Consider the following 27,180-nt stretch of genomic DNA (forward strand, 5'->3'; position numbering starts at 1 on the left):
TGTCTCATTTAAATGTATAAATTGATATAATAATTCTTCCTTGATTTTGTTATATGTTTTTAAAAATTGTATTATTACAATTAAAGCAATCTCTAGAAGTTCCATTAAACCACTTTGTGGGTTATCTTTACACCACTTAAATCCTATATTACCCCACGGTGTATGAAGCATCCCAAAAATAGCTGCATATATATCTTTCAGCTTCTTATGGATTATTTCCAGACTAACAATTTTTGCGGAAATAATTGTATTAAATTGTTTCTTTTGAAAATATCACTTACCGTTTTTATGCATTTCGTATATTTGATCTCTGAAACAGCTAATATCAAGCTGTTCTTGATTCGTCACCTGTTTCGCATAAACATGTTTTTTTTTGGGAATTTGAGGTTATATTGTTTTTTATTTTTTGAGATATTTTAGTGACCGTACCCGTACTAATATTCAGTGCAGCTGCAACGCGGAAAAATATTTTCAATAAAAACCGCTTCGATTTGCAATTTATTAAAACAAAGCTTTAAAACAACATTTGCCGGTTTACAACCGGTAATTATAATATTTTGAAGAATTTTGTGGACGTTTGACAAACGGAGAACTTTTGCAGGCTCTTTCGGTTACATGTTCGAACTTCTTTAACAGCATTCTATCTCTATATACATAGAATAAAATGAGTAGGATAATATTGTCTGACAGTGAAACGAATAGACTGAGAAATGACTGTGATTATACTTTGTTTACGAGCTACCTAACATCAGCTGATTGCTTTATTTTCAAATTGATTCATTGGTACTAAAACAAAATTGTTGCATATATTACTTTCCTAAATATCGTACGATTTTTTCATGCTAATTGCACCATTGTCCCGTGATTTTATTACCATAATAAATTTATTAATTATTCCGGGATGATTCAGAACGAATTCATACATAAAAGTACGAATTAAAGTTCAAGATTTCTACGTTTGAATTAATTCTAATTTCACCGTTACTATTTCCTACAATAGTGAGACCGATAACATCATAAAAAGGCCACAGATCATATTATTTCTTTAATTAATCTGACAGGTTTTATGTCGCTTCCAAATTTAATCGAACATCTCATTAATTTTTAATGATTTTCCGTAGTTTGTGTCTGGGATGTATAAACGTTTAGTTATGTTTCCTATTTAGAAAAAAGTTATTTAAATATCATTAATTCCATGTCTGATATGTCTGCAGAATTACTGGTGCCATATGATGTTTTTGACTGGAAAGCTGTTGAACACTGTCGTTACGATATATCAACAGGCCAGTTTTAGCCTATTAGTTATTTAATAAAGTTCTATCATGATAATCCGAGAAATTAGCCTTTATTGGTATTTTCTTGGTATTTCTCCATCAAATGCTTACTTAACAAGATATTAATTTGATCCGTACTCCTCTACGGATCTAATGGCTACTTTTGTAGTTTGTTACACCCAACCGGGTGACACGGCCTCAACTTTTCCAAAATAAGCTCCTCAGGAGAATCTTAAACGCTCCGTGGTTTGTCATAAATGATCAAATTCATAGGGAAACTGACACTTCAAAAATCAAGCACTTCATATCTCAGTCATTCCACAAACAACAACTCAGCTCAAGTTCTTCCGAAAACGCGCTCGTTCGCGAGTTGGTAGACATGCTGGGAGTTTAGCACCGCGTCACTGCTAACCTCCCCTTTTCCAGGCTGAAACTACCTTATCCGTCGCTGCAGTCATAACTTTTGCCTCCATATGACAGTATCTAGTCGTGTGTTAACTCAGGTTCAAAAATCATTAGTTAGTTTCACTATCTATTATTTCACCGAATCCTCGTGCCCAATAACGGCTGCCCGATCAGCGGGTGAAATATCCCCAAATTTAATGCAGTAGCAGTAGCGATCCACAGGGGTCTACTGTGAGGCGATTTCGGTTTCCTGTATTGGTAAGCCCAGGGGCAGTCCCCCAACTGCACCTGGTCCAACTTATCACTCCAGGGTAAGTCTCCGAGACCAGGTAGCCTCACGCATTCCACCGCCTTGTTTTAGACCAGAACAAAAAAAACAACAAGGTTTGAATGAGAGGTAAAGCATGAGGAAGCGAGACCTAAAGATGTCAGATCAGATTCTTCTGAAACGTCGTCAAGGCATTAAAGATTCTTCGATGTTAAGACTGAAACGCATTTCTTTCGGCACCATACTTTGGGTGCTGGACATAAAATAAAACTCTATTTAGCTTTTCTCTAAGTTTTCAAACCTACATTTCAATCAAAATTACTTCGTATACAGAAACCAAAAAAATTAGAGATCGCGAGAGAATGAAAAATCAAATAATAATTTTAAAAGGATCTTTAATATCCAAATTTATCCCACTTGATTCCCAAATTATCTGGATTAAACAATTAGTAGTACTGAAAGAGTTTTAGATAGATAGAGAAGAGTTTTTATACATGTATAAACATATACTGTTTTTCTTTTAGAAAGTTAACCTATTCTTCATCTAGTTACCAATAAATGCAGAATGGTTATAAAAGTATTGGCCACAGTATAAATCAAAAATGTATGCAAATTGAGCAATATCAACATAATGAAGGTATATGTGACTACACTGCAAGAAGGTTTTTATCGCAAAGTTACTAAATAAAGGGTAATTTACTTTAAAAAAATATATATTGTCTAAATAACGAAATTAATATATTGTGGCTTAACGAAGATAACTTGGGATTGTTTGGACCTCTCAGAATGCGTGGTGTCAAAAATACACATCCCTTAATAATTATGTTGAAGGTTTCACTAAAGTATATTATGACTAACTCTGTAGACCACCAATATAATATTAAGCTTATAGAGACAAAATTATATCTCAAGTTTTTAAGCTCTATTTTATTGTATTCCTAGGTCATGTCATTTCAGTAAAGTCACAATAATTTTAACAGCTAACCTAAGTATAATATGGAAAGATGAGGAATTTGTTTTTAATATATTAAATCAAAAAAGGCAGAATTATAAATCCTGTTTAGTCGAAGGCACTAAAGAAATGCAAAAATGCAGTAAAGTTTTTTCTGTATTGTATATGTATTTCTGCATGCATAATATTAATAATTTCCTTCCATTGTTATTGTAGATAAAGTACAGGTATAATAATTATATATAATTATTTATGTATTTATTATATTAATATATATATATATATATATATATATATATATATATATATATAAATAATGTTAATATCTTAACCTTTTTTCATGTTTAGAATATATAATAAGATGTTTATTGTTAAAAGTCGAGGTTACAATTACAATATACTTTATTGAATGATAATGATATCTTTGTTTTATACCTCATAAACATTCTATGGTTCATTTAATATTCTACTATGATTCATAGTGGACTGATAAACAAAGTATGGATTTAAATCGGCTATGCTTATTATTTACTGATAAAAATATATTTGTTTTTAAATAATAAGTTTTAAGTTATTCTTTTGTCCAAATAAAATTATAATTTTAAGTAGTTTATACTAATTTTTTTGATATTTTCATAATGGATATTGATTTAATGTTTCTTTATATTGTTTTCAATATATATTATATTTTATATATATGGAAACAGTCCAATTTTTTATCAGTATTTTATATTTGTTTAAATTATTTATATGTTGATTCAAGTTATCATTATTCACTAATTAAATATATTTTACGAAATATTATTACTCAAACAAATATCTTGGTTTTTTGGGTTAATCATCACTGTTCTATGGTGTAAAGGTGTTGATAACACCTATGGATAGAACAAACAATAAATGGGACCCAACTTGTCACCAAATGAGTCAACAGCTCTAAATCTTTCTTTATTAGTAAAAAAGAACGCATACTAACGTGAGAATAAAAAATTGACCAATTATAATTCCATTTCATCAACTTTAAACATCTCTAATTAGTTGTTGATTATTGATTGCTTATGGATATTATTACTGCATTATGAGTCTAGTGAAAGTTTATATTTCTGAACCAATAAACTTGTATCAAAGCTTTTTTTTTATTTCCATGATGATGTTTCAGTTTATCAGAGTTAGCCTTAAGAAACTAAAAAGTATTTCAAAGCCGTTTTCAATGAATATAAATATTATAAAAGTTACTAAGATTAAATTTATTATATTTTCAATTGATTGTTTACAGTAAGCTGACATTTCTTACCAAAAAACAAATTTGACAGCATTGTGAATGCTTAGCTCAGTTTGTCTGAAATCACGTCAAAGATGGATACCACCAGAACAAAAATGCGGTTTAGTCTACAGTTTGTCTTTGAGAAAGGTTGTGCAAAAATATGAATAGTGTTTAAGGCTTTGATACTGTAACAGTCACAGTCTGATAACATCGATGTTGAATATGCACGACACCCTGGAAGGTTAATTATCGAAAATACGGATAAAGTCGGATGATTAATCATTGTTTTTGTTATCAACTAGTTAAATATTGCACAAAAAACCGCTTGGAACCATTTGGAAAGGCTGAATACAAAGAGGTGCTCAATATATAGCTGTTACATAGTGAATAACAAATAATCGGGACATTATGATCATAGCGATGAAAAGTGGGGAAAAATTGAGTCTTATGAAAATCGCCGATACTGGCTTTTTGGCAATAGGCTTTGGCTACAAATAATTGAAGGAGCAAGATGTTTTTATATTAAAACGGAATTTTGTAGTGAGTGAGGAGTGTAGAGATAGAGGTTTGGTGTATGTTAGAATATATTTAAAACCTCACTACCATTTCGTATCGCCATTCAACAAGTCACCACTTATTTCCAAAAAATAAAATAGTTTTTAAAGTAAAATAGAAGTTTAGTTGTTTCAAACTCTTCACATTTTTTAACTTAAGTATATCTATTAGAGATACATAATAGAATTCGAACAAAACAGCACAAATTTCTTTAAAATAAATCATTCAAGTAGATTAAATGAAATTCTTATTTTCAAATTAATTTGCCGTTATTGTTCCTTTTCTCCAATATTTGGGAAAACGTTCTTTGGAGGTTGGTCAACAATCGATTCAACTTCGAGTATCCTTCCTGATAATATTCTGTTCACTATACAATGATTTACAATTGCAAGAGGTAGTAATTGGTGACCCTCTCGACTAAAGATTTTTATGTTTGGTTTGAGAACATTCTCAGTTGATCAGAGCATTTTAGTGTTCGAACATAATAGTATAACTTGGATATTCATCTAAGTTAACTTATAGATTGGTAAAACAATAACTTTTCATATAAAACGGAAACTACATAAAACTCGTTCCATTCATATTACTTGTTCATCACTTGAAACGTTGTAAATCATGTATGCGAACAGGAGAAATGAATAACTCGAAACGAACTTAAAATTATCGATCCTTGTTTGGAAATGTTAATTACTTTTCTTCGACACATTTTATATTCAATATTATCTATTTCGACGTGGTCCTACTGTTAAACCAAACGATCGTTGCTTGGTGTGGTGCCACAACTCAATTGATATTGTTGAATATTAATTACAATAGCGATTAAAGGATTATAAACAATTTTGGGTTACGTAATATCAGCTGTATTATAATCAGTAATTGTTGAATAATTTCTGTATTCGATAATAGATGGACCTATTAGGTCCGCTCTTATAGCAAATGTGTTACTATTACATTCCTGTTTGTATGTATCCCGATCATTTTTTCATTTTAAAAATTAAATTATTGTTAAATAAAAAAGTAGATTAACAAAACTAGTTCTCTCTTCTTGAATATCTTTCGTAGCGAACTGCCGTCGGAGCCCTTTTATCTGTTTATTGTTACTAATTCAGTCTGCGCCTTGGTTGCTCACAGCTGACGATTTCAGTTAGACTTTCTTGAGAATTAATCAAACATTTTACAATATAAGTGAACCAAGGCGATCTTTTATATGGGTTTTTCTGTCTAGACTTCTCGACCCTGACCTCACGAATTATCGCGAATTGTGAGTTTTAGTTAAAGGGTGAAAAAGGATTAGAACACCTCGGTTCGAACTATTTAGGAGGTATGTAGCTCACGCCTAATTCAAAAGAATTCTGTATTTGGCGATTATCTTCTCTTCTAGACTATGGATAATTATAAAAGATTTTCCACATCCCAAAATAGAGAGGCTAGGTAGCGATCACCAAACATCATCAAATACTGACCGACAATGTGCCAGAGGGACGAAAAATATGCAGATATTATAAAACGGTATTTCGGGAAATCATTATGAAAATTGTACAAACATTATTAACAAGTTTACTCATTTATCTCTCCGATATCTTTAACAGTTATTGAGAAAAATTGGTACAATAGATTATCCTAAGAGACCCAATCATCAATCCATCTTCGTACTTTTTAAGAATTTCGATAACGTGTACCTATCAGTCCATGATGCGTTCGTCTAAACAAGTGGTAATCAGAAAGCCCTATATCTGGTATGTCTGGATATGGTAGAACTTTCCATTCGATAACCAATATATATCGTTCAAAACTTGTACTACATGTGGACGAGCGATACCATACAGGAGGATGAATTTGTTTCTGATACTCCCTTGTGCTTATCATAATAGACGTGGATAAACATTTGCAGTATTATTGGGTTTTAATGATTCGTTATACACTACATACTACTAAGCCAACCATATGCACTGCAAAACTTTATGGCCTTAAATATTTTGCTTGGTGTCAATCTGGATGGTTCTCCTACATTAATCAATGATTTCATGTGTTTGGGGTTATCGAAGTAGATCTTTCATCGCCAGTAAATACACGTCACAGAAATATTTCTTTTCTTTTATCTATCGTTTTAGAAACAGTATTAGAAATGGTCTTATCATTTCATTTGATTTTAAATCACTTTCCTTTCTTTTTGATCTTTATCATTGCATATAAACATCTGGAAACATAAGTTTCCAAAAAAATTGGAATACTGGAAATTTGAGATGGATTTTCATGCAATAATCGATGTTATTAATTATCTTAAATTTGAATGACAATTGGTTTTTCTAGGATCTCTTATTGCATAGATCGGACAAATTACAATACATCCTCTCGGCCTTTCATTTTAAACATTGTAAACATTTATTAAAAATGGAGCAAAGCCTTTGAATACAACTAAGGAGAGTTAAAGATAATTAATCAGAGATTTACAATAATTTAAAAACTTAAATATATTGTAAAAGTGATAGAGAATAAAATATAGTATGAATTAGGTACTACTGGTATTAGTATCTAAACCATTAGATTAACTATAAATTAGATAATAGAAAATCGTAATATCACTATTATATTTTGGATACACAGATAAAAAAATCTGTGAGGAAAGGTTTAGTCAAAAACTTTTAAATTGGTTTTCATGAAAATAGTTATTAAGGAATTATATTATAATTAAAAAATAATTATTACAGGAAGCTGTGTACACAAAGGTCGAACCATTTATTAATGATGGAACAAAGCTTTTGAACACAACTAAGGAGAGTTAAAGATAATTAATCAAAGATTTACAATAATTTAATGACTTAAATGTATTGTAAAAGTGATAGAGAATAAAATATAGTATGAATTAGGTACTACTGGTATTAGTATCTAAACCATTAGATTAACTATAAATTAGATAATAGAAAATCGTAATATCACTATAATATTTTGGAAACACAGATAAAAAAATCTGTGAGGAAAGGTCTAGTTAAAAATTTTCAAATTGGTTTTCATGAAAACAATGCATCATCTCACAGCAACATCTGCAACACTGCAACACAGGTAAATTACGAAGTATTGCAAGTTCCATCCTATTTTTTTGATTTGGGTACTTTTAACTTTTGGCTATTTTCACGTTCAAAGGTATAGAGCTCTCCAATAATCTTCTTGGTAGTTGGAATTTAAAGTGTTCGATATGAACTTCTATTTTTCTCTCTATTACAATGCATTGGACTGCAAAATTTAGGGTTTAATTTTATTACTGTCGATTATTGGAATTTGGAGTCGTTAAAATTTGGGAAGCCATTTTATACAGCATATGTTATATCTTTAAAATTTGGGTAGAGAGAGTGCTATTTTCAAGATCAAAATTAAATTAAACGTTTTATATTTTATAACCAAATTACAATCTGATTATATATTTTTATGTGTGCTGTTTTCTACAGGTCTAGGAGTAACAAGAGTGTAATTTTGGAGGATCCTAGCATGCGCATAAAAATTTGAATTTGAGGCGTTGTCAGCTCTTGTAAATTATACGTATATTTGAAGAATATAATATAAATACTATAAATTATTTTGAATTCACAAATTAACCTAATATTTCCTGTTTTGCAAAGAAGCAAAATTTTTTTTCGAACAATTGTCATGTCCTTTGATATAAATAATGGAATATGTAGAACTTAGAAGAAATAATTTTAAAAAGAGAAAACAGAAAATGAAACAGTGTGTAATTATTTATAAATATATGAACATTACGATAACAAACTAAAGTTATAGTTCTTGTAAAATAGTAATATACTTGAAGAGTATAATATATATTCTGGAATTGACCCAAATTTTCCCTTAAAACACAATATCAAATTTAACTAAATCTCGATGTTCATCTTCAACAATACAATAAATTTAATATGAAGAATCTTTTATAAACATATTTAATTTTTAAAATAATATTGAAAGGAAAAATGAACAAGACAATATATAAGATAATAAATAAAATTTATCTATATATAAATTACAAGAATAAATAGAACTATATAATGCAATAAACTATTTTCCAGAGCACCCATGAAGTAGTTAAAGCTACACACATTTTTATGTGTTGTCTAGTCCATTTATTTATATTTACAATCACACAATGGTATTTCTAAATAATTATATATTAAACAAAATGCACTTATTTTTCTCTCTATTATAATGCATTGGATTGCAAAATTTAGGGTTTAATTTTATTACTGCCAATTTTCTTTTTGGCCTCATTTACCCATTCTTCAACACTTGTAGCGTTACTTTTATTCCTTGCACTTGTGGAATTTAGTCGATTTGTTTGCTGAATGTCATTATGGGTTAATAAATCTAATATTTCGAAATAGCATTCATTGGAATTTTAGCTGTTACTTTGGCTTCAATCATATTTCTATCTGATGTTAATAAAATGAATTTATCAGGCGATAGACGTTTTCATTTCATATCCTACATGCGTTTTAACGCATAGTATTTAATATTCCCTTTGTTTTTATGTCAGTTTTATATCAGTTAGACAATGAAAATGTATTCTAATACTTTCTTGGACATTTGAATGTCTCTCATCCTTCGATACTCTTATAAATTCCTGATCGATTACATTCACAATATAATAATTATATTGTAAATGTAGTATAATTAAAATATAATAATATCAGGGTTCTTAGGAATGTCAGAGTCAAAGCAAAAATGTGTCTTAAAAAAAAGTGTGGATCGCTTGTGAATGGCAACGTTGCACAATTAGGGAGAAACGACCGAAGATAATCGAGTGGCGACTAGGATCATCCAAAATTTGCCACTACTATTGGAGAATATGTATCCGACTTCAATGCTAATAACATTTTTGTCGATTTTCTTCAATAAAAATGACGTAACAACGAAATTTACCTAATTTACATGAACAAACATCGCGTGATTTTCGAAAATAACGTTAACGCCTACCGATTCTGAATTTATAATTTAGTAACGACTCTTTTGTAATACTTCAACCAAATGTTATAACTTTTAAAATTGTACCGTACCGTTTTACCGACCTTTCACTTGACATGGATGTTCATTCATATTCTGACAGTGATTTGTTTTTGAATTTGTGGCTTCCTAAAACTAAATCGGGATTCTTTGAACATGCTCGTTTATTTTACGAACACAAAGGTAATTTTATGGAAGATGAAATTGAATATTAAAGACGGCTTACTTATTTTGAATTTTTTCTTAGAAATTGTTTTCGAATTTAATGTTTAAGTGCTATTTGCTTATAAATAAAAATTTGCGTGTTTTGGGCCCACTTATTATATTCTTAATTATTCAATGCACTATGATAGTTGCACTACTTCTACAGCATATCATTGGTATCCGTTATAAAGTTCAAAGTGTTCAAGTTATTTTGTCTATCTCATGTAAATGGGTAGAGTCAAAAGTAGCGATGGGAACTATCGACTGAAAACAGTCGAAACAGTCGATAGTCAAAAAACTAGCGACTGAAAATAATAATTACTATGCGCAGTTTGACTGATTTTAATTAGTGATGTCAGACAAAGATGTACGAACCATGTACTGTATAAATTGTGAGAGAGGAAAGGACGAAGATAATTGCTTGAAGCAGTTAATTTTATATGTGTTTATATTTTCAAACTCTAGTAGTCCCTTCATGTACTAACTTTGAAAAAAAAGGAAAAAAATAATTACTGAATACTATTAACATGCAATTAATAATTTAATTTTAAACGAAATAGAATTACCTTTATATTTGAATGTTCTGTGGATATGTAAAATGGAATGGAATTTTTCTACCGAATGAAAAAATACCCCACAAAGATTTCATCGTATTTTAATATGTTAATTGCTATTTTCGTATAATATAGTATAATAAATATAGACAATACAATAGAACTTAAACAAAACTTAAAAACTAAAGATGTACAATAACCATAAATACTGAATAAAAATTAAACATATACCTAATCATAGAAAGTAAAAACTAATTCATGACATAAATAAAAATGATCGTACAATAACTACTAGAGCTTTTAAAAATAAAGTAAATGCTTTATTAGTTATTGAACGGAAATATTTCTAAAAAAAATCGAGAGAGTAATCGAAATATTACCTATTATTGCCATAAAAACAGTCAATGGTATTTTACTATTTATCACTCACAATTTTAATATTTTTACCTTAACATATTAACAATCTTGAAAAATATCGTTCCAAAATACTGCTATATTAATATACAATATATTGTTATTTAGAAGCAAACTACCAAAAAATCATAATAAAACTATATTTATTAAATACAAATCTATGTAAACATAAATTAGGTACATTTTCCTCAAGGTCGCGGCTGAGAATTCACAAATCAGAAAGTTAAAAATTAGTGGAATGAAACCAGTAGAACCAAAGATGGTAACTAAAAGTACAAGACTGAAACAGTCGAGAATAAATAGTAACAAAATCAGCCGGACCGAAAATAGCGACTGAAAACAATCGACTCATACAGTCATTGGTAAAAAGTAGTAAAACCAATCGAACCAACTATAGTGACTGAAACAATCGATAGTAAAAAGTAGTCAATTACTAAATAGTCGATAGTCGATTTCAGTCGATAGTTCCAACACTAGTTAAAATCTTTTATCGCTTTTTTATCTTTTAGTTTAACATAGATATCATAGTGATGTTGTATAGAAAAATCCTTTTTCCAATAAATTGTAATTCTAAATTGCGATTGTAATTGCGAAATTCCTTTTTATCCATCTTTTTCACAATAACAAAAGTTGCTTCACTTAAAATGCTATAATTCACAAACTAATGATCCGACAGCTGTCAAATTTATACATGCATCTTTTGAGGCTTAGGGCTAACTGAAAAACGTATGAATTTAATTCTAGTAGCGACATCTATGTGTCAGGCCGGTGTCTTTTAAACCGAGCTGTTAAGATTCAATGCTGCCAATTTCTAAGACAGGATGATTAGAGTGGAAAAAAGTAAAGGTGAGTATATAATTAATATATGATTACTGTAGGAATTGTTATTATAGAGTGTGATAATAACAGACATATGTGTAATTGTTCAGAATAAACATGAGCATTTGGTTAAAATGTGTCAGGAGAGAAAAAATACTAATTGTTTTAAATGCAAATATATTAAAGAGAATGCAGTGATTAAATCTAGTTTTTTCAGGAGAGATGTATGCATGTATTAACAGAACTAACGAAGAAGAAATACAGTGATATCAAAATCTCTTTACAAGGAAACACTGTACCGAAGAACACAAGAACTAAACGTAAAAGGTAAATATGCTCTGTAAAGGAAGTAAAATATATTACTTGGATATACAATTGTTAATTACGTGGATTAAGCCTCCAGGGGATACAACTAAAAATGCACCTATAACTATATTTCTAACTATAAAATAATCAAACACAGCCCTAAATTACAAACCATTATAACTGTGTACTTAATTGTACTTTTATGTCCTTCGATAATACATGCATTAGATTTAGTATAATGCTTATATAAATTATATTTGATAATGGCAGTTTTGTTTAGTTGTTTTATTTAGATTAGATTTTTGTTGTATATCAAAGCCAATTTGAACTAAAACTTTACAACTTTAGATGAGGTATGTACAAAACTTCTTTGGATAGACTGTATATTTACCTTACATTTCTCTTTGTGTAATTGATGTACGAATGAAATATGGTAGTAAATGAATTTATTAATTAAGTTTAGTAAAATTTTAATTATTTTACTAAACTTATCTAATAAAAAAAATTATGTTTGAAAATAATCAGCGCTCTTAAAGCACTGAGGGCAGTAATGGTTTTTTTGTCGTTAACGGAAGTCTCATTATAAATATTTGATGAACTTCGTCGGTGGGTTTTGTTTGCAAGCTGAAATTTTCATCATGGAACAATATTATGATATAAATTTTATTTATTATTAATTTATTAGGTTTATTATTTTATTATGCTTTTATGCTAAAGCAGACAGTGTAAAGCAAAGATCTGTACATATTATTATCAAAAAATATCTGTTATATGCCCAACAAAGCAGCATAATATTTATATACATAATACTACTGTACTGGATAAGTTTTCTCACTTGTAGCTTGACTTTTGATATTACTTCAGTTATAATAAATTTCTCTCAGTGAGAGATAATTTAAACTAATTCATTTTGTTGTTTATCTCTTTTAATTTATTAAACAATCCTCTAACATTTGCACCTGAGTGTCTTGAAATTTAAATTGAATTACATCATCAATAATAACACACCTTTCATATTAATACGAATAAATTTTGATAATTTGTTGACACTTGTTTCACATTCACTTGCATATATGAGTAATTGCACGCTTTTTATATAAGACATTATTCTTAAATGATATCATTTATTTATCTGTATCCTAATTAGAATCGTTATTAAACCACATCAATTTAAACCTGCTGTATTCAAGATTTCTTAGAACAAATTATTGCTTGACATTGAAGTATGTTTCCACACAGTATTTGAACAAAAGATTTGGCCTATCAACGATATTACACATTTATTTTGAGCAATGGTCTGATATAAAATTTTATTTGCCATATTTAATATTTTATTTTAATAGTATTTTAACATTTGTTTCTATAATAATTGGGCCACTGAAATAGATATCACATTAAAGTGAAATTAATGGGTGATCATAAGTATTAGGATCACTTTCTCACTTAAAAAAGACACTTATTGTGAATATTTGGTACGATATGTATTAACCAAAATATTCAACTATCTAATTTTCTCCCATCTTTTTGGCAACGTGCTATGTCGTGCCCAAATAATGATTTTGGTTTGGTAGTGACCCAAATATGGAGCCATTTTTGCAGTTCTTCAGGATTTCCAAGCCATGTGCCAGCCAAACTATGTGATAGCTATCTGAACAAGTGGTAATCAAACAAGTGCAATAAGTGATTTCACAATTCTTGTAACGTATAGTGGAGTGTTGTCATGTCAGAGGATGACTAAGGTGGTGGATGACCTATATTGCAACAATGTGTTGTTCAATTTATTCAAATGACGTCGGTAGACATCAACTGTAATAGTTGCATTCGATTCAGCAGTTCGTAATACACCATAATTTGGTAATTCTACCATATATACGGCAAGATTGAATACTCCGCTTTAGTTCCAATGTGGATGAATTAAGCCATGACTTTTGCACTTGGAATTGGATGCAGAGAACTCTTGTTTTCTGCATAGCAATGATATCCACAATGCTAAACCATTTCGAAATCTCATTTTCATCTGGAAACCGTGCACTCACCAATAGATCAACTCACCAATCATCAACTAAGTTGTCCATAAATTCTTGGAGGGTCCAATAAATCGTACAATTTATTGTCTTGCAATATATCTTCCCTCTTCTATTTCCACTACTGGACAATCGATCAAGTGCACACAGTAACAACGGTTGTTGAAAAGGCATTCGAAGAAAAGAAATACTGCCTCTCGATATTCCTTTACGTCTCACAAACTTTTGACCTATCTGGGAATAATCTACAAAATGAATAAATTGCTACCGCGGTATTACTGTCGACCGCTGGAATCACATATTTTGGGAAAAATATTTAGAGTCTCGAATGAAGGGGCATTCTCAACACTTAAACCTATTTTGGTTGGAGTTCCACATGGTAGTGTCGTAGGACCACTCCTTCAGCTGCTCTATACTGCTGATATCCCAACAATAAAAGAAACAGTACTTGGAACATTTATCGACGACACAGTTATAATGGCAAAAGATGTATCTCTGTCTAAGGCTATAGAAATAGTACAAGTAGTGGTCAACAAGATCTATAAATATACTAGAGACTGGAAAATATAGCTCAATAGCTTCAAATCTGTCCATGTACATTTTAAGTAGCGGTGAAATGACAATGGATGCCTGATTCCTCAAGCAGAATCAGTTAAATACCTCGGAATACATCTATATGGTAGAATTAATTTGAAGCCTCATGTTAGACAAATTGCAGAACAAATTAGACTCAAAGTCAAACTACTGTAATAGTTTGTCAGAAGATGCTCTCAACTAGAATCAAAGACATTTTTTATCACTTTATCACTTTTATCACAGGTTTATCACTCCGTCATAAAACCAGTTTGGACCTATGGAGTAAAAATATGGGGTTGATTAAAACAGCATAGACAAAACAAAGTTGGACGATTAATTACCATCACTTATTGCTACATAACAAATGAATTGCTACACTATGACCTCGAAATTAAATGTATATACGAAGTGATCCAAGATTTTGCCTAAAAACATGAAATAATGTCACTAAATCACAGCAACGTCGAAGCAATAGAGGATAACAAGACCATATAATTTGATGGTAATACTAATATCCAGATGATATTATAGTGTACTACGATAGTATAGTACAATAGATGCAACATAGATGAAACGCTACAAGAGAACATGAAACAGATAAGAGACAGCTGAGTAAGTTATGACACTATGTTATAAAAAGGCAAACTGAATTAATAGGATATATTACATAAGATCGATGTAAGTGTAAGAATCATAAGTAAGGTAGTGTAAACATCGGGAAAAAGTTAGAAACTAGACGAACCACATTAAAAACGCTAAAATTTTTGCGTCGGTAATATATGAAACGTTATTGAAATAATTGTGATATTGGGTTCAGTTTTTGCCCGTCTTCTAATCATGCTCCAGGGAAATTGAAACAAGTGAAAAATAGAAAAAAAGCGAGAGTTTCTCTAACGTTAGAATGAAGGCATGATTCTTGAAGAAGGCCTTGCTGAGGATATAAGTCCAATTTATGAAAAAAAAGACCGGATACTTAAGTTACATGATAATTCTTAAAATTGTTTAGATTTATGGAATTCATAAAAAGAAAACAACTATTGATTTGAATTATTAATTAGAAACATAATAAAGCAAAATTCCTTGATTAGGATACCGTATGTTGTAAAGCTAAAATGTGTTTATGACTTAAATTGTTTAAAAAAATACATTAATTAAAAGTATAACTTCATTATATAAGTCGTAATGGCAAATAAAACGCTATTATCAATGCGTCGAGACAAAGGCACTGGCTGTGGTTTAGATTTCAGCCATAGTGGTTAGATATCTTCGATAGCTTTTTTTATTCGACTATATGTCTGTTTGTTGTGGTTGTACCGCGAATATAACGGAGGCAGGACACATTGATTTCGCAATGTGGCGCAAACCTATAAAGACCTCGCCAAGTATTTTGAGTATCGTTTCTTGGAACTTATAGTTTTGATTTAATAGTGCGAAATAAAAGTTATTCTTTTATTACTAAGAATAAACTTTTTAATTTTTGTGGGCTTTCTGGCAAATTCACGGCTGCGGTCTCGTAGCAAATTTTAAGTATCACTTTATGACATTATATTCGTCATTAATTAATTGAAGTTTGACATTCAGGAAGACATGATATCTACTTCAGCGAAGATTTGATGCTAAAACAACTCAGCCCACTATTAATGACTTGATCTCATATATCATTATTCTTCAGGTTAGTTATTTAAAAATTCTCAAGGTAGTCCTGGATTATTAATACAGTTTAGAGAGCAATCAGAATTCATTTTCTTAGAAAGTAGGCAATTTTTCTCCTCCGTATTATTCCAGGTACTTGAATAATTATGCTCTATTATTATTCAGCTCTATCTTGTTGCTATTATAATTTAAACTTCCTGGTGAGCTATCGGCTAATAACACTTTTGTATTTCTTTCTTGAATATGCTAAAAATTGTGAATGTACCTCTAATCTAGAAAAATGGTTGAAGGGCCTTTCTCGAGTAGTTAGTTTGACTCAGTAGGTTTTATTAAGTTAAACAGTAGAAAGTAGACAATAGCTAATTTTGCTTAACTCATAGTTGAGCTTAAAACACATAAAACTAAACTATTGCTTCAAATTAGAGTTGTTTGGACAATTCATGTCGTGAATAATAATTAAACATATAAAAATGTTGGTTGTTATAATTTTTTGGTAGAAGTATTTATGGAATAGTATTGTGAGTCGTATAAAGTTCTCGGAAGGGTGACAGAGAGCAAAAATATATCATTATTTTGAGGTACTGATATATATATTAACAGATCAATTGAAAAGTCCCCGGCCTATCAGAGTAAAACACATTTTTATTCAACATAATTTCCGAGTGATACACTGATTATAGCGACCCTTCAACTTTTCGGTACCGTTTTTGTAGTACGATTTGTCCTTTGCTTCAAAATAGGCCTCAGTTTCGGTAATTACCTCTCCATTCGACGAAAGTTTCTTTCCAGCGAGTATTCTTTTGATAAGAAGCAGCACTTTATTTTTTTTCAAATGCGGCCGCTTTTCGGCGATTTCGTCCTTCAAACTTGGAACGCTATGTAATTGTCGCTGTTGATGGTCCTCCTTTTTCAAGGTAGTCAATGAAAATTATTCCATGCGCATCCCAAACTCCAGACGCCATAACCTTGCCAGACGACTGTTACGTTTTGCCACGCTTTGGAGCGGGTTCATCGTGTGCAGTCCACTCGGATGACTGTCTATTGGACTTCGAAATGAAATGTTGAAGCCATGTTTCATGCATTGTCACATATTGACGCAGAAACTCGGATTTATTACGCTTGGTCATCTTCAAACACTGCTCCGAATCATCAATCATTTTGATGTTCCGGAATAGATGGGAAGTGGACTGATTTCTAAAAGTTTGTACAGCAATGCAATAATTACTACAAGGCAATATTTAAAAATTCCTCTAATCAGGATCAAATAGTTTATTGTTTCAAAAACTTGGCGAAAAATGTGGATATTGTATAGGAAACTTCCCTACATCTATTCTGCTATCCAGATTTCACAGCAGATCTCAATTCAGTATCATTTATTTTTGACTTTGACTACATTTTTACAGAAAACTGATATAATTTTTATATAAATATTAATTAAAATATTTTAATATAAATATTAATTTTTCAATTGCTTCGACATTTCCAAATAGATTCAATTAAATTTTATTAGATTTCCTAATACATAGCCCAACAATATAATTTTCTATTGTCAACAGTCAATAAAGTCTATACGCTTTTATTGATTATTGAACAAATATGTCAGGTTTTATGCCAAATATACACTACAGTTTAGTATAGGCGAATAATTTGACGCATTATTCAATGAAGACTCTTATCAAATACCTTGAAAATTATGTATATCATTGGACGATAACTTACCAACTATAGACAAATATTTAAGGGGATATTCTAGTTTAGAAAATTCAAATATCTCTCTTTTTCGTAGTTTTAAAGCTTAATCCTTTAAGAATATAGCTTCAACGAGACTTTTGCAAGTGGTTTTCGAAGGTACAGCTATTTTATTGATCTAAACTGCGGCATCTAAAAAACTACACGTGGTTTTCTCGAAAATCCTTTTTTTGGAGATGATTGACATGATATCTTAAGTTATACTAAACTAATTTTTTTGAAATTTATTTTATTGAAGTAAAGTATAACAACAGAGCTACTTTAAAAAAGTCGAGATGTGAAAAAAATGGTAACAAAAATTCTCATTTATTCAAACAGGATAGACAATATGAAAAAAATAGGGTTTTTAAAATTTTAGGATAGAATAGCCCCCTAAAGTTATTAGAAAGCAAAGGACAACTTCCTTACTAATCGAAACTTTGTTAGACTCTTAAAATAAATAGCAAATATGGGTCGATATAGGTATTGCTTCTTAAGCTGAAAGTCTCATCTGATGGGGAAAGGTAAGGGGCCAAAAAATTTATAATAAATTTCTACCTTATTTACTAAAATATTTTACCCTTTTTTATTTTAAGCTTTATTGTGAAAAATCGGTACAAATTATTTTATTTAACGTATTTTCCATCGACTATCACTACTCTTTCCCATATTTCGGACAATTTACGGATTCCATCTCAAAAGAACGTTGTATATTTTAAGACTATCCACGAATCGATCCAAGTTTTGGTATCTTCATAGGTGGCATCTCTGATTAGAATGTCCTAGTAGTAATCAGAAGGAACATAGTCTGGAAAATACGACGGATTGTGAACCACTTTCCATTTTAAAGTAGGTTTTCATCGGTCTTAAAACATATGTTGTTATTATGCTGAAGAATAACGTTGTTGTTACTTCAAACGCATCAATTGTAGTCGTTTTTGAAAAATTATTTTAGGGCTCCAAAATACTTTTTGTCTTCGGTATATAAGAAGCATGGTCGCCATAAGCTTCACACAACATTCGATGTCTTTCAGTTGGCTTTTTCTTAAAATTTAAGTAAAAGGTAAGACATCCCGCAAATTTGATTTACTCGACAGAGATAGTAAAGACATTTTTTAATGTACTGGAAAAAAAATTTCTCACATTTAGCCCAAATGACCCATACTGAAATATGAGGACAGTCAGTGAGTCGTCAACATGAAGTTCATTACAAATATACCCGATCTGATTTAATACCCAGCAACGTTATCTGTTATAAATCCTTTAAAATCTATTTATAGGTCGAATATTATTTTTATTTCAACGCTTAATATAAAATTATCAATACTCTTTCCCGAATATATCATTCTTAGAACATAAACCGCTTTTTATAAAAACTACGGAACTGGGTGATTTACTTGTTAAAGAGACGGATGATGCAAACCTCTCCGTTCTATACGCATACAACGCGCGATTCGACGTCACACAGTCGTACGGTACGTGGCCGACGTTTATGAAAGATGATGAAACACGGTGCAAGAAACACTATACAGTAGCCGTGGATTGGTATTCAATATTCCGTAAAAGGGTGACGCAAGAACACCAAAATTAAGATTAAAATATGTATTTTTTCAATCGTTCTCCAATAAAATCAGCAAGATTGAAAATTATAATTTAACAGAAAAGAAAAAAAAGTTAGAATGATGATAAAGGAAATAAACAAAAGAGGACGATTTCAATTTTTTTGTATCAATCCCGTGAAAAATAGACTTGTTTTAAATTACATATAAATGTACTTGAATTTTAACTGTCATAGAGGAAATTAAGAGATTAGTAACAAAACATGAGAAGACTCCATCCCCTTGTTAACACAGAAGTGCTGCAATTCTTGGACAATATTGAACTAGGACGTAAACTTAAGAAACCCAAGACGTGTGAACCTTCTAATTATTATTGTATACTGAAGTGTATAAATGGTAAAAACACTGAAAACTGGTAATAGTCATTTCACTAAAAGGTTAATAAGAGCCAAGAAGAATCACGCTGTAATCAATATTCTGTAAAAGGATGACGGAAGAACGTCAAAATTAAGAGTAAAATATGCATTTTTTCAATCGTTCTCCAATAAAGTCAGCAGGATTGAAAATTATAATTTAAAAGGAAAGAAAAAAAATGTTAGAGTGATGATAAAGGAAATGAACAAAACAGCACGATTTCAATTTTTTTTATATCAATCCAGTGAAAAACAAACTTTTGTAAATTACATATAAAAATACTTGAATTTAATCTGTCATAGAGGAAATTAACTTGGACAACATTAAACTAGGACGTAAACTTAAGAAACCCAAAACGTATGAACCAGCTAAATAATTTCATATGCCATTGTTCTTAAATATATTGAGCACGAATGCCTATATAATATTATGTCCTTTGCTTTTTCTTTGTTCTACCCACTATATTTTCTTAATTAATTAAAACTTAATAGAAACCATTTTTCATCATCACATATTGGACCATGGCCAATACTTTGGCTTTTTCAGCTTACGGAGCCAATGGTTTTCTTTTAAATCTTGATCCAGTTGTTTTAAAATGGATTGTTTCGGTTTTTCTGCAATTTCTACAGAATAATTAGTTTAAGAACTAATATTAACGCACTGTTATCGATAGGGTATCTTTACTAAAAGTTTTCTTTATTATCTAATATAATTCTCTTGATAGTTGAGTTGAGAAAAATATTTGTCAAATAACAAAATCTTAAAGAGGTTTACTGCAAGTGTCTGATGCAAACAAACAAAAACTTTCATCTACAGTGCCTGTTCAATTATATCCTAATATAAAGGAGACTGGACATGTCTCTGAACACTTCTGAACTACTTCTGTCCAAATTCTAGTAGAATATGTTAGTTAACTGGTAAACTTACTCCCTGAACTGTGATGCTTGCGGCAGGAATTCGTAGTTTTTGGGGTGTTTTCCAAGACGTGAAGCTTCCCTTAACCATTTCAAGTAATGCTTCGAGTAACTGCGAAACGATTGTCGGTCGAATGTCAACCTGTGTTTATTCTTAAAAAGTAAGTCAATCCCTGTTAATTAATAAGAAGAAGCGATTTATTGAACCTAACACATGCCGCATCACGTCACCAGACATCAGAGCGATTTTTTTGAATATCTAGTGCCGTATTAATATCCTTATATAACATAATCACACAAAATTAATTCATTGTTTTCGTAATGAATAAATATATATTCTATTTTAGGCAGTAACGTTCTTATGACCAACACAATTAGATAAGAAAGCCCACTTTTGCTGATAGCCTGTTATAGCCAACTTTATTCCAATGTAAATATTAGTCCTTGAGTCCTAATCACAACCGTAATTGTGTCAAATAAAGGTTATGATAAATACACTCTGGTGGGTAGTAGAATATTTACCAAATCTAGTAAATATTAACCAAAACCAACACCAAGTGTTAATTTATTTAACACAAATGGAAGATAACAAACATTTAACTAACAATAGAATGTTCAAATATCTTGACTAAATATATATTTTTCTAAGAATATATCTATTATACATAATATTTCATTTCATACAATATATTTATTTCATACAAATTTCAATTCAAAATCTTTATTTGTTGCTGTTTTCAGCCAAACTTTTTAAGAAACTACTCTGAATTTCGTAAAAAATAGTATTAGTTGCACTAATGTTAGTGAAAATAATGCAAATAGAGAAAATGTCTGTTGCGAATCAGCATTATCAGTATTACGTTTTTTAGCACCATTTTTACCTATACACCTTTGTGTAACTTTGTCCAGTTCCAGATAGGTATTTGAAGTCAAGTGAGGCAATAAAAGAACTATAAATGTTATGGTAAAATATTGGAACACTTATTATAGGCTATTTAATGAACCAAAAGTTATTTTGTATAAGCTCTAAGCATATAATTAAACACTATGAGGGATATATTGGTTAAACTTTTAGGTTTCAAAGAGTTTTATACATAATCGTTGTTTTTGTTAACAATTTTGGATATTTTACTCAAATATAATATATATATTCATTCTAGGTACTTCTATTTGTTTGATAATAACCAGTACACCTTTTTTTACATCAAAATATAGTTATAAATTATAACATCATGATTCATATAAAGCACTGGCTTGAGAAGCATTCATTCATTTTCATAACACTATATAATTCTTTGATAGCTATAATATTAAACAAATAACTATATACAAACATCATGTTTAATATTACACAGCGGTTTACTAATTGCAATACATACATTATGCAAATATAGCTATAACAATATTGCTATAGTTTACATAGCTCTCCAATTGTTCATATAACAAAATCGCTTTCTTAGTAAAGTCTTAATAATAAATGTTAGTCAACCTTGAAATTACCAGCTCATTAGGCAAATTGTTTCATTTTTTGAGACAATATATTCCTAGTTTACAAATACTTTTTAGATACAATAATCAGTAGTATCTAAATATTTATTAACAAGTACTTATAAAAAATTACGTACATTTACTGATGATGTTAAATATATTCATGTATCATTCATGTTTGCATGTGTTCTGATCATTTTTCACTAAAAAAGAGCATTTCAGAAAAAATGATACAATATAATTAAAATATATTAATTATATCCTCTTTATTAAATTATTATTGTTATTATTATTATTATTATTTAAGAGTAATAGAATTAAGATATTTGTTATCATTTCTTACAAAGTACTCCCATCTTTCTGGCAACATGGCGATGTCGTATCGAAAGATGCTGAATGATGATGGCTCTTCACACTTGTTCAGCGTTTCGAAACCGTGTGTTGCGTGTGACAATGCTCCCCAATCAAACTGAGGCATTTTATCTATCACCCCCGCTCATACCCCTACACGCAAAGCAAGATGTCTTGAATATTGCGCTTCCATGTCGATGTGGATGGCTCTTCTGGGTCAGCTGATGATTTCTTTAACCGCTAATCTGTCTGCTATTTCAAAGTTACATCTGAATTTTTGTCAAAGAAATCTTTAATTTAAGTGTCTTCGAATTTTATGGGTCCTACAGGACGTTCTTTCGTCACTGACATTAAAATCAACATTTTGAAAATGTTAAAACCAAAACTGACAGTTGGAATATTGCGGAGCAGCATCATCAAACGATTCTGAAAGAATTTGTTGTGCTTTCATTGAGGATTCTTTCGAAGTACTTTTCTTCGAATCAGATAAGGAAAGTAATGAATAGAAACTGTAATTTTGAATGCTTCATGATTGTCGTTTGTATAAACTGAATAACTCTATAAAACTAAATGAAAACCTCTTATTTTATGTACGGAAATATCGAAGTCTTCTAATTTAAGAGATAGGTTAGGTTATTTAATTGTTGTTTACATTGATACTTTGCATTTGCAATAATAGATATCGCTGATGCTACATTCTAGCACTAGGGAAATTTCAGTTTTATTCTGATTTTTGTAAGCAAACTTATTGGTATAAATATGAGACGCGAATGTGTCGTTTTAATTGATAACCTCTTTTCCACTGTAAAAATTTTGAGATTGCTGATCGAAAAATTCTACCAAGTGATTTTCACAAAAGAGTTTTTTAGGAGCAGAATGAAAGTTCGCTATATTCAGTTATGCATGGGTACGTTAACTTCGATATGTAATCAAACTTAGATTTTTAACACAAAAAAAAAACACATTAAAATAACACATGTGCATAATAATCGTTATAAAAACTAAATCAAAATAAACAAAAACCATATTTAACCTATCTACTACAGGTATTTTATATTCTACTATATACACACAATTTAGCTTAATACCTAGCTAAACATGTTCATCTATTTACAATATTATTTTAACTACTACCAACTGATAACTTTGAAGTTGGTGCCGAACAACACATTAGATTCGTTTTGTTGGTAATTTAATTTTTTGTGTGACAAAATTATATTGTTATTTTTGTATTGTTTGGACTCGTCGAAGGTTCTAACTGAACTATAAGAACAAAAATTATTCCCCGCGCTGGGAATCAAACCCGCAACCTCCGATTGGCAGTTAAACGCTTTAATAATTACACCATAGAAGCAATTGTCAACTGTATTTTAAGAGGTCTTGTATGCTAAGGTTAGTACTTAAAATGCAAACTGAATGACTTTTGCACTGAACGACTTCCGATTTTCCGTAACATCAGCTCAGCAGTTACATTATACACAGATATCTGATTATTTTAGATAAAAAATATGTGAAAAATTTATATGTGCCCTGTCTACGAAATTTGAGCGTTTCCCTCGATTTACAAATACAACGACTGCCCCCTTCCCCCCAACAGATCGTGATTTGGTTCCAATTTGACCGCCTCGGAAGTAGACACTTTCGAATACAAAAGAATTTTGAATTTCCATAATTGACGGAAAAATCGGCAAACATATATTAACAAAATATACAGCCGAACATAGGGCCTCCTCCTTTTTCGAAGACGGTTAAAATAGCCATTTCCCTAAAGCATTATCATATAAACAATTTGGGTGAAATAATCTAGTAAAAAGTAGAGATGCTATAGTTAGCATTAATGACAGAATATAAAATAATTTTGTAGAGCTACATATAACGAAAATTAGTAATAATATTTCAAATAATTTGTGCAAATGGTGACAGGCATTTAGTATTTAGTAGAATTTAGTAAGAGGAAAACTTACAGTCATATCGGGTAAGTACGTCATATTGTCGATGACTTATTGGGTACTGTATTTTCTGGTTGTATTTTATGAAATAAATTTTTAATCATTAATCCAGTTTTACATAAATAGACTATAATATTTTTATAATTATCATCATCCCAATTTGAGCGGATTTTCCAATAATTCAAATGATGTGATATAAAATCCTCTTTTAATATCGTTTTATATGGTATCAGTATTAATGATTCATACCATTATCAGTTAATACATAACAGCTCATTGAATATTAGCCGAATAGAAAGAATATCGTCGTTAATGTGCCTCGTTATATCCAGGAAATTGGGTAAACCCAAACGGAACAATCAAATACACGAGAGGCGATATATCTAGTTCACGAAACGAAACTGAATATAACAGTTCGAAGCGGTAGTTGGGTAATTTGGTCGAAATATTGGAAATACGTCAAAGTTTCTCAAAAACATTTGTTACTGGTCGATGAAAGCAATAAAACTTTTTATGATGCAATAAATCTGATAATGTATCTAAAATTAAATTAACGACGTCATTCGATCTACTCAAAGAAAAATGCGATTACATTTTAATTATGCTAGAAATCAAATTTAGACATCGATTCCAATAAATATTATTTAGAAAATATCGGTTTTATAAGCAAACATTTTGAATAATAGAAAAGAAAGCAATATTTTTCAACATATTTACTGATATTTCTACAATATGTTACAAAGGAGCGCACATATATACAGGAGATGGACAAAATAATTATAAATTAATAAAGTCTAGTTTTCAACGGAATGTTCTCCCATTTTCGTAACAAAATATCCGCTGATTCAATAATGTTGGAAATGGAGTCTATCTCTCATTCTTTGCTCTAACTCCCCATAACAGTTCAATTATGTTGAATGATTAATAGACATATAGAGTGAGATATAATAATCTGTAGCATAAGTTAGGATAGTCTTTAGAATAAGTTATTATAGTCTCTAGAATAAGATTTAGATTAAAATTTTGTACAGCAGATTATTTACTGAAGCGAACTTCTACATGTCACTATAGTTGTAGTGTATAACGGAAATCATAAAACAATGCTTAAAGCAGTATTACTCAATGAGTGTTGAGTTCTGATGTCACTTTTGACTCGATAGTTTTATGTAATCATCACAATCCTTTTTAAATTACACTTGATGTTAACTATTCTCTTCGCCGATGATATTTTACTACGTTTTGTGATATTGCTGTGGATACTGTTACTCGTGAGTAAGCATTTGGGATAAACAGTACTTTTCTTGTTTCATCGAAAGAATAAAAACAGCTGAAGTAATCGTTTGCTAGTAGAGACTTATTGTGAACATGCTCCATGAAATCATAAAACAATGCTTAAAATAGTATTACTCATTGAGTGTCACTTTTGACTCGATAGTTTTATGTAATCATCACAATCCTTTTTAAATTACACTTGATGTTAACTATTCTCTTCGCCGATGATATTTTACTACGTTTTGTGATATTGCTGTGGATACTGTTACCAGTGAAAAATTAAGCAACATCTGAAAAATCACACATTTTATCGATCGCTTGTTTTAACCGTTACTATACTAAGAGAACCTACATAGACATAACCTACAAGACTTAGCATCTCCTGTTTATAATTCAAACTTCAAAGTTGTGTAAAGTTTTACAAAAAAATACGCTAATGGGCGGTTCTTATAATGACATCTTTCTTTGTACTGCAGATTCAAATTAAAAATTAATTGTTACGGAAAAAACAATGATAATTTCTTCGTTATTTATTAGTTCTTATATAAAAAATGGATGTATAATAAATTAATGTTTTGTAAATCATTAGTAAGTAATATAATACCATTTATGTATTGATTTGGCAAATATAGTCGAGAATACTTTAATACTCAAGAGAAAAATCGATATATAGATATCGGGTGATGAATATTTCCATCGTATGCCTAATCGAGTGCTTTAATAAAAATCATACGCTTTCTGTAACCACAATCAACGTTATACGGATACCGTAGTATTTTTTTAAATATAATTACATGCTTTAGTATATTAGATAAAACTAATATTATCGATCAAGCTACAGAGAATATAATTTTGAGACATATTTGTTCACTCTCATATAATACGAGTTTTATTGGTAATTACTTTTTGGTTTTTGTAACATATTTATTTTAAAATTAAAATCGTATTAACCTCAAAACTGCACAAATTACGTTCTACCAAAATAGAATAATAGAATAGGTAGAAACCTTACGGTAAGTATGCTATAACCATAAAAACAAGTAAAACGTAACTTCAACAAAGTCAAATGTGGTAATTTCAACGTTCAAGACAAATAAAATGTTTAAAAGTGCGAAATTGCAGGGGTTATTGGACGAAGACCCAATATAACCTCAAAAACAATTACTAAACAAAACTAAATATAATAATTCAGCGCGGTAGTTGGGTAATTTGGTCGAAATATTGGAAATACGTCAAAGTTTCTCAGCAATAGTT

The sequence above is a fragment of the Rhynchophorus ferrugineus genome, unplaced genomic scaffold (genome assembly GCF_030347505.1).
Source record: "Rhynchophorus ferrugineus isolate W39M unplaced genomic scaffold, kcgeb_rfMv2 rfM1, whole genome shotgun sequence".
Lineage (NCBI taxonomy): Eukaryota > Metazoa > Arthropoda > Insecta > Coleoptera > Curculionidae > Rhynchophorus > Rhynchophorus ferrugineus.